The 17563-nt window shown below is 26.4% G+C and overlaps 1 protein-coding gene across 2 annotated transcripts in view; it reads left to right on the top strand.

The window, feature by feature from the left end:
- The first annotated feature begins 4864 nt into the window (after positions 1 to 4864).
- The window catches only part of LOC107453327 (leucine-rich repeat-containing protein let-4), a 157996-nt gene continuing 145297 nt past the window's right edge, over positions 4865 to 17563 (top strand). For both annotated transcript variants that reach the window (XM_016070105.3, XM_071177506.1), the window contains exon 1: positions 4865 to 5200. The gene's annotated coding sequence lies outside the window, so the exon portion shown is untranslated. The remainder of the gene's footprint in view (positions 5201 to 17563) is intronic.

Raw genomic sequence — 17563 nt, 5'->3', positions numbered from 1 at the left:
ATTTTAAAAAATAGTTAAAAACTGAGCAAGATGTAAGTATTTAAAATAGTTCTTTGATAATGCGCATGTGCAAAAAAATTTATAAATATATTTTTTTTAATTTTGTAGGGAATCGTATTTGGCAACTTATGAAAAAAGTTTGATTTAAGCGTCATAAAAAATTAAAAAGTTTCAAGCAATGTTCTAAGTAATTTTTGTACTTTTTGAAAGAAAGCTCAAAACGATCAGGAGTTTTCCAAAAATTTCATTTTGGAATATTTACCAAGATTTATTAAAAATGAGATATGCATAGTGGGGAATCATCCCCCCCCCCAAAAGTATGTTTTCTGTCGCATGTTTTCTTTCCTTATTCCATGACATTTTGGTTTCCGGACGATTATTGTTAGGTAGTATCATCAGTATCATCAGTTTTTTTTCTCTACTGTAAGCCTTTACATTTTTAAGGACGTAAAAAAAATTCCGTTTACAATTGAAGTTTCAAAAGTCGAATGTGGATGTGGAACGTCCTCTAACATCAAGAATCAAAAATAGCACTAGATTGCCCAAGGAAGTCATTTTGACTGCTTTTTAATTTCAATTAGAAAAACAATGATGACATAATTTCTTAGAGTTTTGTAACTTTTATAATAATTTTTATTGCTGATATTTACTAATAACTTGTTATATAACTAAAAATAATATCAGAAATATTAAAAATTGATTTTAAATAAATTTCTTGATACGTTAGTTATTCTTTCACAATGCAGTAATTTTCACTACTCTTGGGCAATATAGGTATTTCAGTCTTTCTAGTGTTAAATAGTTACAAGGAGAGCTATGTCAAACACGTTAGCGTTTCCGTCTTTCTCGAAGTTGTTTGAAAAGGTATTTTTTATTTATCGATTCCAAAGTTTATTCCACATATATTTTAGGTTATACTTTAGGAGTATTTCAATCGAGTTTATTTTCACACCCTTATTTCTTTAAAATTATTATAATTTGCTTAAAATAAATTATTCAAGCTATTTGATTTAATGCATTTAATAGTAAACGGAGATTCCTTATCCTTCCTGATAATTAAATAAATGAAATAAGCTTAGATAAATAATAAAAGTTAATTTTTTTCTCGTTTTAGTTTTCAAGGAATAATATGTTCATTCTCGAAATAACGAAATTATTGAGTAGGTTCCTTGGAGCAATATAATTTTTATCCTCTTATGACGATATGTAGGAAAAATTGGTTTTCACAGTTTCTGTAAAAGTATGTTAACCTTCTCGCCACGTACTTTTTTTAATCAAAATAAGTTCGAAAGTTGCTTATTTTTATTGCATTTTTATTAAATCAGATGATTCTAAAGTTGGCATGGCTTCGGAATCTTTTTACAAATTTCACTTTTTAGTATTTGCTGTTTAACGAAATAAGGCATTTTCCTAATAACAAATTATACTATAATAATATCTTGGGAATCCTGCAAAAATTGAAAAATAATTTTAGCAAAAGTGAATTTTTTCAGCATCTTTTTTTTTATAGAAGCAATTTTCTTAAAATTAACTGTGTAATGCATAATTTTAAATGTCAAAATAAAATTGTTGTTCGAATTTGTTCATTTAAAAAAAAGGTAAACAAGTGTGGTTATTTGAGTTGCACTAATACGTTTTTACTTTTCACAAACCAAACAAATAAGAAGCAATAATTTTAATAAATAAATAATTTATTTGTTCTATCTTAGAGAAAAGGGTGCATTTATTTATTGCGATCAGTCAGACATTTCGCACTGAGTAATTTTAACATAGAACATGTTTTTAAAATCTTATCAGCTAACTGGCTATAGTTCTGATGCATTAAAAAAAACTTAGGAATTACTTACAACGAGTGCTAATTTAAAGAAAACCTCTAAGGACAAGTAAAAATTAAACAAAATAGTTTAGTATATTATCCGGAAAAAAATCTACATGGTATCATAAAGAAAGGGCAAAAGATATAATGAAATAATTAGTTGGATAGTTCTGTGATTCACACGTGGTCAGATAATTAAAATTTTAATTTCACAACTAAGATGTTAAGGATGACATTTAAGATACTAAGATATTTTAAGACGCTTAAAAATTTTGGCTACGCATTTGGCAGCTTTTTGTGTTCGGTACTCCCTGAAATGAATTATAAAACATCAACATTATTTTAGATAATCTATGTTGAAGTCACAAGAAGCTATGCTTAGTAAATAGTCAGCTGATTTGCATCAAATAATTTTAAACAGCAGAATGCTTTTAATTTCTTAGGAAGGTTTTATTTCTAGCTATCAGGCAATAATTCAAAAAGGAACTCTACTTTAAAGAAAACCTAAATTTTAGTACTAAAAAAATTGATTAGTATATTAATGAAGAAATAATATACTTAATAGCGTAAAGAATAGGATTTTTAAAAATGCTGAAATTTAATTAAATAGTTGGTAAAATAGTTCTGCAAAACATGCCCGGACAGGTGATTAAAGAAATATTTTAAGATTATGATGATATATAAGATGTTGGGAAATTTTAAGATGCTTAAAAATGTTGACTACGCAATCGTATTAATAATTGTCAAATATATATTGAAGAAATTGATAAATATATTATTCCAAATTTATGCATAGATATGTATATTATTGAAATTGTATGAATTATTGAAAAAATAAACTAAAAAATAAATTATAATCACATTAAAAAAGCACAATCTGGTGTATAATCATGTTCTATCTGAAGCATGCTTTTATAAAACTTGACACTCATTGAATAAAATGATTTCTATTCAATAAAATGTTTTTTTTTTCAAATTTCTTTACTAAATTACAAATAAATTTTTACATAAAAAAAGACATCGTATACTAAAAAAGAAATATCGTATGTTATAGTTAAAGAAAAATTAAAAATAAAAAGATTAGCTATGGGTTATTAGAGTAAAAATTATGAATGAAATTTACCCTACACTCGCTAAGTCAAGCTCCTCGTAAGTTAACCACATTTTAATATTAATCGCCCCATTTAAATATTTCTTCATTGTCGCCAAATTATTTTTTTAAAAATGATTAATTTTAATTTTTCTCAGCTTTTACTTAATAAAAACAGTTGAAACTTCATATTTTTCAATTGAAAAATTTGTAGATTAATATGGTATAAAAAATTCATATCTTGTAAGTCAAAATTTTTTCATCCTCAATTTAATTAAATAATAAAAAATAATATAATTATTAAAAAATATTTTTGCCTGAAATTATCTTTAGGTAAATGAATTTTATGAGTGGGTGAATTTTTTTTTGAATTGCTTAATTAGTTTTAAAAATATGACAAATAACGCAAAAAGTGCAATTAATATTATGGGGTTCAAACTTTGAATCACTCTCCTGACCAAACTATGGGGACCACATGTCCCAGATTGCGGCTACAACCTATATTTTAAGATTAGGAATCCAAATACGTAAAACAAATATATATGTTTATTCATTGAAAGTACGTTTTTGTGTCCAATTTCGCAACTTAATAGTCTGCACTAAAAAATTAGCATATTTGAGGTCACCCTTAGAAACCATTAAGATTGGCCCTTAGTACGTGAAAATCCGATCATTAGAACGAAAGTAAATCAGGGTGATATCTTTTCTTTTTTTTGCAGACTGTACATATATGCACTATTTTATTTCTTAAGTGAAATATTATTTTTTATGTGAGAAAAATTTTTGTATCTTAATGAATATAATTTAAGCATATTTTATTCGAAATAATACTACTTTTTATATAAAAAAAAAAATTCTATGTCTTGCCTAAAATGGGTTAATGCATCACCAACGCAATTATAAAAGGGAGAAATTGAATTCAATGTCTATGCAAAATTAGATGAATCAAAGTAATAACAAGACCAAATAACAAAGCGACAGAAATGTCATGCAGTATAAAATAAGTGAATTAATAATTCCTTAATAAAAGTAGCTTTAATTAGAAACTTTCTTGAAGTAATCATTGCCACACTTCCCACACTCGCTGCATACTGGCTAAATTGCACAAAATTTCATTTACTGTATTATTCCAATCTCAGTGAATCTCGCATGTGATTTGGATTTAGGGTTTTAATTTCTGTTGCACATGTCCAAGTGATTCACATGAAGTGTATTTTACATTATCTGATGTAGACATTAAGATGTTAATGTTACTGTAGAATATTCATTTTTTGAAAAGTCGAATATATTTTTACCTTTTTTTAACTACGTATACTTGATGCAGAAATAAATGGAAGTAATTTTACAAGCAAAAGCTAAAAAATTATTACATTTAAATACTATAAATACTGTATTTTGCATTCTTTAATGACAATAATTCTATTTTCTATGCTTTTGGTGAAAAATTTAACATCAAACAACATTCAATTCAACATCATTTCAAGAATCAAACACATATACAATGAAATTAATTACATTTTCTATGCATTTAATAAAAATTAAAGAATCAAACAAAGATATGATGAAATTAATGAGCGTTTGTGTTTAAACTTATACGATTCTAAAATTCATATAAGTAAGTGTAAGATATTATTTAAATAAAATAGTTAAGTAGAAAAATAAACTTAAATGTTTTATTTTGTGCCAACAAATTTACAGAAATGTACCAAAAAATATATTTATTAAAAAAGTAATGATATCCGAGATTAAATTTGCAAATTTAGTAGCATAAAATCATACAAAATTTTAGAATAAGTGAATTGAAAAACCTTGATAATTATATCTGTTTTTGTTTTCAGCGTATACACTATTTATGGAATTTTAAAAAAAAAATCAACTACTTATTGTACAGTCCGCAAGACGGCCTAACCTATCGACGAACTAAACTCTACTTAAACCGCCAATCTGGCGCTCCAGAAGTAGACGCTCTTTCCTCTCTCTAAGAGAAACAGCTCTCTCTTTTTCCCATACAAGCAACAAATCTGAACATCATCTCCTTTTGTGAAGTAGCGGCCGCTTTTCGCTCTCATTGACTTTAAACATGTGATTTGTGTCATTTTCTCTACTAATGAAGTGTTTCAAGAAGACTGTAAATTATACTAAACAGAACATTTAAAAACTAAGACCCGATGATTTTAATAACTTGCAGTTAATTTGGTTAGGAAAGTTGAAAAATGTTTGAAAATTTATTTAGAGAAACACTTGTTGAATTACGTTATACCCTTTAAGTTATAGTGTGCAAACGAAGATTTAAGGTAAGTTAAATTTTTTTGTAGTTTGCTTCAACAATTGTTAACAATTCTTGTTTGAAATGGTAGTAAGAGCAGACGAATTTACGTTTGAAAATTGCTTAATTTTATTTAATATTTTGTTTCATTAAATCGAAAAAATCTAAGACGGTTGTTTTTTGAGTTTAAAACTCTGTAAAAAGATACTTTATGCCATTTATAAACATGTTTTTCTTACAATTAAATTTTCTTTTAATCAATAGAAAAGCGAAAAGTTTTTACTGATTACTAAGATCAATTAATGTAATTTGTTAACGTATCGCAGAAACGTATCGCAGAATTAATGACTTAAGTTAGCAAAAGTACTTCTTTTTTAAACTCAAAGCTCACTACGATTGTCATTTCAAAATGATATTAAGTATTAATAAATGTATAGATCCATTTTTGATTAAGAATAAATTATTTAAACAAACCTCAAATAGCGTGATTAACCAAATGTATTTCAAAATACACAAATATAAACGTAAAACACTTTAAGTTTGCTGTTGTTATCACTATCAGATTATGATTAAAAAACTTTTTTTAACTTTTTATATTATGAAACAAACTTACTTTTAATTTAGGTTATTGTCTTCGATATTTTACAAAAGAATGCGTTTTGTTTTGTTAAATACACTTTATTTATGTAATTTAAACCATAAAAGCGAGCATGCACTTCAAAAAAGTTATTATTCAAAGTACCAAAGTACCAAAAAAAAGCTATTGTTCGAGATACTAGAGTACCTTAAAAAACGGCTATTATTTGAAATTTTAGAATACTTAAAGATAGTTATTCTTTTCAATTACGTAAAGAAAAAATAATTCTAGTAAAAATATCAAACTGTATGGAAATGATATTTCTATCAAAAAATAAAAACCGAAATTCTGTTTAATAAAATTAAAATGTACGGTATTTAAATTGCACTTTGTTCTTAAAGTAAATTCCCGAAATTTTTGATTTGACGTAACTTATAAAATTAAACCGGAAGTTATTGGACAGTAATAAATACTTAAAATATCTTTAAAATCTGAAATAAAAACTTGAGCAAAAGTATGTTTGTAATAATCATGTTAATATTAAACTGAAATTATAATACTAAAGCATTTTAAATTAGATATTTTTGAGAAAGGAAATTTTAAAAAAATTATATTTTAAAAAGTATGGAAACACTCTAATATTTGTTACTAATTATTAATTTCATTTCGTGTCCCAATAGTAGTAGTTTAAAATTATTTCGAGAGTTAGAGTAGAAATTTTTTTATTGAGTATTGCTATTCAAACTTGATTCGAATTTTATGAAAATAATTTGTGGCTGAAATGACGAGAATCCAGTTACCCATTGCTAATTTTTTGAAATCTAATTTGGAAACGTGCATTTTTAAAGAAAAACAATGCGTTTTTAATTTTTTTTTTAAATTCTATTTTATTTTAAATAAAGGATTTGATTTTCAATATTTTTTGCAGAATAAAAATCCTGCGCTTAAATTAATTTAAAAATATTGAGTGGTAAATGCGTTATTATAAATATTGCAATAATATATGAACGAAATAGTGACATGGGTTTTTTAGAATATATAGCGAAAGATTATAAAGAAGGAATGTAATAGAGAAAGATTTTTCTTCTGTTTACTTAAAGTTATTATAATTTATTTTTTTCAATTCTATTTTTGGTAAGTATATTATCACTGATTTCTTTTCTCGTCCCATTAGTAGTTGTTAGTTGTTTAAAAGCCATTTGACAGTTAATGTAGAAAATTAGTTTTTGAGTATTATTATTCATACTTAATTCGACTTTACTTCAATCATGCAATCTTGGAATTAATTTAGAGAGAGCCCAGTTATCCATTTAAAATGTTTTTACATCCCTTTTGGAAACTTAAATTTCCATAACCAGCAACAGAAAAGACTACGTTTTTATGTCTGATAATTCTATAAAAAATATTTACAGTTATTGAAAGTGTAACAAAAGACAGTAAAATATTAGTTATATCAATATTAACTATTTCTTATTTAGAAATAAAACCTAAAAAACGTCAAATTTCATCTCAATACTATTTGTAATATTAAATAAATGATAAATAAAATTGAAGGTTTTTATGTCTGTTTCACTAAGTAATCCTGAATAAAAGAAAAATCACTGATGATCTGATTTCTTGCGAATATTTACTTTTTCAATAATTTTTAAGTTGTAAATGTATGAAACAAATATAAGTTGTTTTGGTAATACGCTTTTTTTATAATACGCTGAAAAAAGCCAAATTTGTTGCAATACAATGCCAAGTTAAGTCATACATTCGTAAAGTCGAATTTTTCTTGAACTCGATTACTCGATAATATCCATCAATTTGAAACAAAACTCTGTTCAATTCAACATCTTCCAAAGATTAAAATAGGTTTTAAATATACTAATTAATTAGAGTCACAAATGAATTGATTTAGTAAATTAGACAAAACAAATAAGCTTTTTTTTTAAAAATTGAATTGTCCTGACTCTCAAAATATTTGGTGAATTAACAATTTAGAAAAGGTGTCTGAATAGTATCAACAAAGAGATCGGCTAGATGACTTGTCCTCTTAAAGTTTTATTAATCATTTTATGCTTTGTTGCAAATTGTATTATTAACATTATTCTGAACATGATTAACAATGTATTGAGTTTATTTATCCAAAATGAACTCCATGCAAAAAATAATTTCTAATAACGAATCATATTTTTTTGCATTATTTATTATTTTAAAAAGTAAAAAGCTATTTAAAAGCTTTTTTGAAAACTTATTTTTTCGCAAAGCATTTGCTGTAAAACTTCCAAACCAAATTACGATTTACCGGCATTTTAAATATATCATCTGTAAAATCCATTTTTACCATGAAATGTCATACCGTAGTTTTTACTGTAATATTTATTTAATTAGAGTTGTTCAGTGATTTTACGATAATTATTACTGTAAAAATAGCGCTATGGCAGATTTTAGTTCTGTAACATGCTCCTGTAAAAATGAAAGTACCGTAATTTGATCCACAATTTTTACAGTGTAGAAAACTCTTTTAATTATATCTCAGAAAATTATCAACACCATCTGTATTAATGTGACCTTAAATTTAAATTATTAAAAAAAAGGCAAAAATTTCCTGAATAGTTGTTCTAAGCATGATCTTTGTTAAATTATTTTGCTTATGAAAAATAATTTTATTATTTTCTTTAATTTTAGATTTGATCATTTAAATTATATTAACTAAGATGAGAAAAAAAATTCTTTCTTCAATCAAAATTTTTTTGAAAAATGTATTAAGGAAACAGTTACAAATATAAAATAATTATTAAACTTGTTTTTACTTGGAATTGGTTTTAGATAAACTTTTTTGAAATTGTGCTCAAAAATTTATAGAATCGCCCCACACAAATTGGAGCTAAGATTTAAACGCAAAAAATAATCACCTCTTATGACTTGACTATAGGGACTATATTTTCCATGTAGTTGCAATCTAATATAATTTTTTTCATATTTTGAGGATTGAAAATCAAAAACCGTCAAAAAAAAATTCTCATTCAGAAATATGTGTGTCTGACTTCTATCTTTTCTGCCGTCTTCACAAATTAATTACCATATACAAAGTTCTTAAATATATAATTCCTCGTACTTTAAAGATTGCATGCACCCTAAGTGAGTTAACATTCACAAACATGAGATTAGAACTATTTTTGAGCACTTAAGAATAAATGGTCTGGAAATGATTGAAAAATATACCAGGTCAAATGTTTATTTCTCAATCAAAACGATATTAGTGTAACGATATGGTCATTAAATATAGCACACCGTAATTAATGTATTCAGCGTACAAAATAAAAAAACACGGAAAACATGGCAAATTTTTCGATTTATTGTACTAGAATGTATTCTTAATAGTTTAAAGAATTAAACGATAAGGTCATTAAATAAAGCGCAGTGTAACGATATGGTCATTAAATATACCGCACCGTAATTAATGTATACAGCGTACAAAATAAAAAAACGCGGAAAACATGGCAAATTTTTCGATTTATTGTACTAAAATGTATTCTTAATAGTTTAAAGTACTAAACTTTGATATGTTAATTAATTTCAAAGAACAAAATCAGTCTCAAAAACATACTTTCTCTGAATAAGCGTATTTTTTTTTCTCATTGGATATAGATTTTCAATTCTCAAAATATGAAATTTAGCCTCAGTTTGGAAAATATGCTCCCAATAATTCAGAACGAAAAAAAGTAAAGATACTTTAACCCCTTAATGTTAATTTCTCCTTTTGCGTATTTCCTGATATTCTTAAAATTATTTTACAAAAACTAAAAATAAAAAATACGTAACTTTATATAATTTACTTGTTTAAAAATAAATCTTGCCTAAAAATACTTTCCTATGTTTTTTTCTCATTCGCTATTATTTATTTCAATTATGGTCAAAGATTTTAGGTACAGAAATAATCTAAATATAATAAGATATGTAATTTTAAATGACAAAATCGCAATTGCAAGCAAAATGGATCAAATTGTTCTTAAGAGAAAAAAAAATAAAAATGCGTATTTTTCCATGTTCTATTACTCGGAAACTTTTTCCACCAATTCCGATAAAATCACGCAATTAGTCTTTTAAAAATGCATAAATTGAAATAATGTAAATCAAATTCATAACTTACAATTAAAATATTTTTCTCTCATCATTAAAATAAGTTATAAAAACCATAAATGATCTTAAGAAAAAAAACTTTGCACAAAATTAAGTTTGAAAAAAAATATTTAATAATTGTTAACAAAATTTTTTGGATTCCTTTAAATAGTTTTATAGATAGGGTGAAATACATGAAAAATAAAATTAACATTAGTGGCTAAACTACGGTTATAGGTGTATACTTTTTAAACTAAGTTCACTAATGTTAACAATAAAATTAACATTAGTGAACTTTCGGTCGCTCTATGATTTCACTACTGGAGCCACATTTTGGACATTGCGGCTACGCCTCCCCCCTTATTTAAGGGTCAAAAATAGTACTCATTCAAAAAGAAGGTATATGTATTCAGAAAAAAGTAAGCTCTTGTAAAATATCGTCAAAATAATCAACAAATGTATGCCCCCCCCCCTCCCTTCGAACCAATTAAATTACAATATTAGTATAAAATTACCCAATCATTAGGTAGAAAGCTATTACGCTATTCCGTTTCTTATAACGCACACTGTTCAATATTTAAAATAATGATTATTTTTGTAATGATTGGAAGTTGTCTGTTTTAGAAAAATAATCACAATGGTATTATGTAAAACCTTACATAAGTAAATATTTCCCGAAGGCTATTATCATTCTTTTTTTTAATTATGCAAAAATAAACAAAGAAGCATAAAAAAATTACAGCATTATATAATGACATAATGCTATGCATAGATAAGTACATGAACGATATCCCTAAATGTGTTTTTATGTTGATTGTGGAGGACAAGTGAATGCTTACTACTTTTGTTTAAATTTATATTTACGATTTGTTGTTATAGCAATTACGATTTGTTGCTGTAATAAGGAGGATCATTTTAACGATTGCGTCGGATTATTTCAATATGCGATGGCAAAAAAAGAAGAAAAAAAGAAACTGGCTGGATAAGTACTGTAACTTTTACTAATTGTAAATTCAATGGATTATGTAACAATAGCACGAATAGTTTTTGCCCTGAAATATCGCCATTTTTGCTATGGAGCATCTTTTTGCAACGTTAATAATAAGCTTTTGTGGCACGATAAGAGAAGTTACGTTCATGGAATTTTTTTTAAGTAATATAGGTAACTCATAAAAGATATGTTTTAATAATGTTACGTCATTTCAAAATTTCGTGCCAAATTAGAAATGTTAAATTTAAAAACCGACGTCAAACTTGTTGGTAAAATTGTAGAGAAATGCTCGCAACTTTGCTGTGGTTGAAAAGTGCTGTGAGCAACTAACTTGATTTGATTCTGTAATTCATGGTAAATGTTCAAGTGAAATAAATGTAAAAGGCAGTTTTTTTTTTTTTCATTTTTCACCACTTGTCACTCAAAACACACAGCAAAAAGTTAGGACGCTTAAAAGAAAATACTGCATATCTCTTTACTAATTCAAAATTTCATACACCATAAATTGTTAACTCAATTCCAAATATATATTCTTTAAATGATAAAATACAAAATTTAATTATTTAAATAATAAAATATTATATTTAATGTGACAAATATTGAGTCAAACGGAAATTAATTTCGTCTTATCCAATCAAATGACTTAATTTTTTTCGGAGCCTACTTCATACTTAAGCTGCATTAACATTGTATATTTTGACGGCTGATATAACAAGCATTGCTAGTGAAAAAGTTCGATAGATTATTCGCAATAGGTTTTTGCTTTTGCTTGGTGCCCTTTGAGTTATGAAAAGCAAAAAGCAGCATTTTCAGCATATTTTACGAAAAGGGACGAAATGGGAAAAATGCTGTTCATGCAACAACAACAAATTTTCGATCTGTGTTGGGAAGATGTACTGACAGTACGCCAGTGCCAAAACTGGTTTTCAAAACTTTGATCCAACAATTTTGATATTGAAGATTCCCTACGTTCTGGAAGGCCAGTTGAGGGTGATGAAAATACAATAAATACATTAATTTATTCAAAACGGAGAATAGCATCTCAAGAAATTGCTCAGAGATTAAATTTATCGAACTCAACCATTCTTGATCATTTGAAACACCTAGGTTTAATCTATAGATTTTAATCTACACATGGATTCCTCGTGATCTTACTGAAAGAAATTTGTGCCGTCGCTCTGACGTCTGTGACTTTGAAGCGTATCATTACTAGGGAAGAGAAATGGGTTTTCTATATGGGCACATATAAATTTTTTATATGGGTTTAAGAAAAACATATTTCTATATGGGTTTCCTAGATGGGTATTTTCTTTATAATGGGTTTCAGATCCAGTCTCCACGAAAACTTTTACTTCAAATAACGAAGTTAAAAATCACCAGGATCAAATTTTGCAGCAAAGAATAAAAACTTTATGAACGTGGAATATTGCTACCACCAAAAATATTGCAAGAGGTATTGTACAGTGAATTGTATATAATTCAATAAAATATTTATTTATTGTAAGAAAATCGATCTTCATCTTCCTAAAAAAAAGTTTTCAGTACATCTCAATACTTTTTGACTAATAAAATTTTACAAAAAGTCATAATTTAATTCATCTTGAACTGTTCCACAGATTCTTGTAAAATGAAGCGATTTGTCACCTAAAATCTCGTTGTTTGAAATGACATATAAATTTCTTTAGCTTTTTTTTAAAATTTGTTTGATTGTTAGTATGATCTAAAAATCGGACAGACATACGTTTGTTTCTTTCATGCGTTATGAAATGTTTAAAAGTTGCTTCTTTAAAAGACAATTTTTTCTGAAAACATTAATTTAAGCATATTTAGTTTTAGTTTCTGAGGTGTTAAAATATTTTTTAAAAAAATAAAAATTAAAGAACGACAAATGCCAAACTCAATGTTGAAAAATATAAATAATCATTTCAGCTTATAATTTAATAAATTTTTAATTAATAAGTGAACAACTACGAATAAAACGTGCACCATTATTTTTACATCTATTTGGAACATTCTTAATAATTTATATGTTAGACTATTTCTGCACCTTTTTTTAAAAAAAAAAAGTTCATACAAATGTTTCTTTAAAAAGATTTTTTATTCTATAAGACATTAACATTAAACATTAATTAAACAATCTTTCGAAATAATTATTCAATAAAATATAAATTTCCTAATTTGTTTTAAAAAAACCATGCAGTATTTATAAGTAATTTTTTAGTATTTAAAAATAATCTCTCAATATCTTTAACCATTCAAAATTTATCAAAAAATTATTCTGTATTTATAAACAATTGGTCTGTATTTATAAAGACCTATAAAATAATTTATAAACTATTATTAAATTATTATTAAATTATCTAAATTTGCATTGATTTATTCAACTATAAAATAATACTGTTCCAAATATTATAACCAGTTATTTTAACTTATTTTTCCAAAAACATAGCTGTAATTTTAGTGAATGAAATAAAGTAAAAATTGATAAATGAAAATTTCAAATCGAGGAAGTTCTTTTTTAAGTTCATTGTAACCTATTAATAAAATATTGTTTAACAAATAAAGTAAAAAACCACGCAGAAAATATCAAATGTCAGTAAAGACAACGTTTTCCTTAGCAATCGGCTCATTATTACAGCCTTAACATTTCAAAAAATTTAATTAGTTAAGATATATTTCAAAACTTATTATTATTATTTTGTTCTTCGACCTACCTCTAGAGTTCATTTTAGAAAGGAAAAGGAGAGAATGAAACAAAAAAGAGTTCTTTAATTACACCGCATATTGCGATAACCCAAAGCAGGAAACTTTTTTAACTATATCACTGCTGTTATTAAAAATTAATATAAATATTAAACGCCCACACGGAAAGCCGATAAGTTTAGAAAATGTTTGAAACACTATAGATCCAGTTAAGAAAAAAATGAAATTATGAATTTGTATTTAATTTTACTGGATATGAAATGTTTTTGAATAAAGTCCTTTTATAACAATTTTTGCTGAAATACTATGCATTTTTATACTCCATAAGACTCGAAATATATTTCAGTGACTCTGAAATTGATGCATTATCACTAATATCAGTATTTTATATGTATGTGTCGCTTTATCGATTATCATGTTAATTCTTCGCTTGTAGATGAAACTTGTAATAATATCATCAAAAATACATAATGGACGAAACATTTAATCGAAATACTATCGAAATATAAATATCGAAACTGAAAAACAACGTTCTTAATTTAATGCAGGTCCTTTTTAGGCATTTTAGTCTATGCTAATAATTTCCATTTGTCAATTAGTAGCAACCATCTCTTCCGTCACATTTTTGTCAATTTTCCATGTTGGAAAGGTAAGTGACCATTACAGCAATGAGGTAACTAGAATCCCTAATCCACTCATATGTCCAAGAAATCGAACATTTTGTCATCGAACGTTTCATTGTCTAGACAGGCATCCTGTTGAATGGTTGAAACCACCTTCGCATCTTTAGAAGATAAGGACTTTGACTAATGCAATGAGTAAGAATGAATTTTTTTTTTGCTTAAAATTTCCTTTTCAAGAATTCAGTTGCATTGATGTAGTTTTAATCGACGACGCCAACACAGGAATTAAGAATAGTAAAGTCATTTTCAAGTGGATTGGCCAGTCAGATTTCCAAACCTAAATCGTATAACGAACGTGCCTTGGGTGTTCTTGAAAGAGCAATTAAAATAACAATTCTCTTCTGACAGTAATCCGGTAGAAAACCTTTTGAGAGAATGAAATCAATTGTCACATGATTTTTTAAACTGCTGTCAAATTTACAAGGTGATATCACAGTGTGAGCACATAGGAGGGGACAAACGACCTACAACTCAATCTGTTGCTCGATTTTTGTCACTATTTCATTCCTTTCTTATCCTTTGAATGCTACACTGAATCATGAGAAGTTATTATAACAGCGGAATTTTTATTGTTTTTTTATCATTATCATTATATCAGTCTATCTTTATATTTCGAGACAAAAAACCGTTTCCAACAACAACAAAAAATTTCTTAATCTCGAATACTATCCAAAAGCAGTGTAAGGTTGATTTTAAGGTTGTTATCAACAACCTTCATAAATTATTAGCAAATAAACCATGCAAGCTTGAAACCATGTTAGATTTAAATATGCTTGTTTAAGCGCTTCGTGTTGAATTTGCATAAACAAACCCTTAATAAAGAGATTGAATCTGCCTTCAGAAAACAAGGCTAGAAAAAACTTCCGAAATCGATGATGAATCATCATTCGAAAATCAAGAAAAGTAGGAGGCGTTCTCAAACTGAATATAAATTTACCTTATCAAAGTTTGTCTTCGATGTTATGACCACCACTGAAACAAGGTTTATTTGTGAGGCTTTTACTTTCTTAAACATTTAAAAAGTGAAAGTGGCCCTGATCATTAAGTTTTCAACACAAACAAAATGTCTCGTTTGAGAGCTTGCACAAAGCTAGAAAGAAAAAACACTATTTATAGTAAAAACTAAAATATTAGATTTTTTGCAAGTCTTTTTATAATCTTTAGGGAAGCAAACTTGCCATGCTAATATTTCTATTAAGTTTAAAAAAATTTTAATTAGTCAACCTTTCTATGCCTACCGAAAAAAATAAAAATACAACGATTGTCTACTAACTGGGTATAGTCTATTCTTATTGCAAACAAGTATTGAGAAATACTATTATTCAGCAAAAAAATATTATTATAGTTGACGCGAACTGAGACAGATAATTTCAATTAAATGAAATAAATAAGAAGCTTTAAACACTATCGAACTATCAATAAGATTTACTAAACTAACTCAATAAGTAAAAAAATTAATTGAAATTTGGAAAGAAGTGAGAAATATATTGAATAAAATAATAATAATGATTGAGACTCCTGAATAAGAAATTTAGAAATAGAAACATATAATTATTGAAATGAAATCGAATAAAGAATATTAAAAAAAAACCTGAAATTTGAAAATGATATTTGTATTTTACTTACTGTGCATTAAAGAACTGTATTGAATAAAATGAATATTTGAACAGTTTTATATTAATTACCTGAAATTGATATCGTAAATAGTTTTAAAACGAAAATTAAAGATTATTAACGCTTCAGTTTTTGTCAGTTAAAAGTTTTAGTTATTCATTTTCCCCCCTCTATTCAAAAGTAAAAACAAAATACTTTTAAAATGCAATTGTAATATATAAAATAATTGAGCTGTTTAAAAATTAATAGAATTTTAAAAAGTATAATTGCATAAAAATATTTAGATAGAAAGATGTTTTTTAAAGCTTTCATAAAGGAATTTTTATTGAAATTGCAATTATTTTCCAAAATCAATAGCTGTTTCGAATGATTATCTGAAATTCGCAAGCAATTTATGTGAGAAATAAAAAATATTCTTTACAAAATTAATTGCAAAACATTTGTCAGAAAAAACTTTTACATATATTTTTTAAAAATATACTAATATGATCAAAATTGTAAATCAAGGATTTCAAATAAAGTCGAAATATATCGTAGTTTATGAAAACTATTTTAGACTTTACCTGATTAATTTAAAATTGCATTGAAGGTGTTAAGATATTCTTTAGATTTATATTGTACACCACCCAACTATGGCTAGGCCAACCACCTAACCCCGTTTTTTAGGGCTCTATTTCTTAACAGCCTTGACAGGAATACCTTTACACCAGTCAGACCTCGTAGACAGCGACTGATCTGTCCAAGTCTCTAAACGTCCACGCCACCTTCTTCGCACCACAATCAGCGAGAAAAATTTCAGGTGCGGCAGGTTTAAAGTCTGTATATACATGCCAGTTTTTAGACAACAGCCAGGATCGAACTCACAATCCATGTCTCCTTACCAACGTTGCCCAAACCGCCCTTACATACTGTGGTATCAGAGAGTGAGAGTTACATTAATGTTGCATCATTGTACATGAAAATGTATTGTAAAAATTTATTTAAGTAATCTTACATATTACTTTAATCGGGAGTAAACCTTTGAAATAGCTTCATTCACGTATTAAGTGCATGTTACCGTTGAATGACCAATAAATTCATAATACACTATTCACGTTGCATAAATTAAAGCACTGCGCTAATTCGTTTACTATTTGTTTTCTACACTCGTGGCTAACTTAATCATTGAGCATTGCTTACTGTACGATATATATTGCTTCTCAACTATCGAATAGTTTGCATTAGTAACGTTTATAGTGTAGTTAAAGGAAAAGGCAAAGGCAATTTAACAAATATAGATTTCTTTGAAAAGAATAGTAATTAGCAAGAAAAATCTAATCATAAAGAACGGGAAAATTACTCAAATTTAAATAGTGAAAAAATTTTACGAATGCGCATTGGTGAAAAGAAAAAAAAACAGCTTTGCGTATTTCATTTTTATTTTCTTTATTTATTAATTTCCGGTCTGTACTTGCTCCTTATTAGGACACTTCTGTTTTAAATCTTCTTCATATACCTCCATTTTAATTTGCCACATCCTTCCTTCTTAACCATTATTGATACAATAAAAATATTGATATATTTGAAAATCATAGAAAATTTCATCACAGTTTAACACTTAACTCAAAACTATTCGATAGTTATTTTTACTATTTTAAGTATTTAAAGTTTTATTTTCTTAATATCTCGTAACAGACAATAAACGAATTACGATATTAATTATTATTGTTTTGTGCA

Source organism: Parasteatoda tepidariorum, chromosome 2 (genome assembly GCF_043381705.1).
Source record: "Parasteatoda tepidariorum isolate YZ-2023 chromosome 2, CAS_Ptep_4.0, whole genome shotgun sequence".
Taxonomy (NCBI): domain Eukaryota; kingdom Metazoa; phylum Arthropoda; class Arachnida; order Araneae; family Theridiidae; genus Parasteatoda; species Parasteatoda tepidariorum.
The sequence above is the reverse complement of the archived record's forward strand: the minus strand, read 5'-3'. Positions and strand labels throughout refer to the sequence as shown.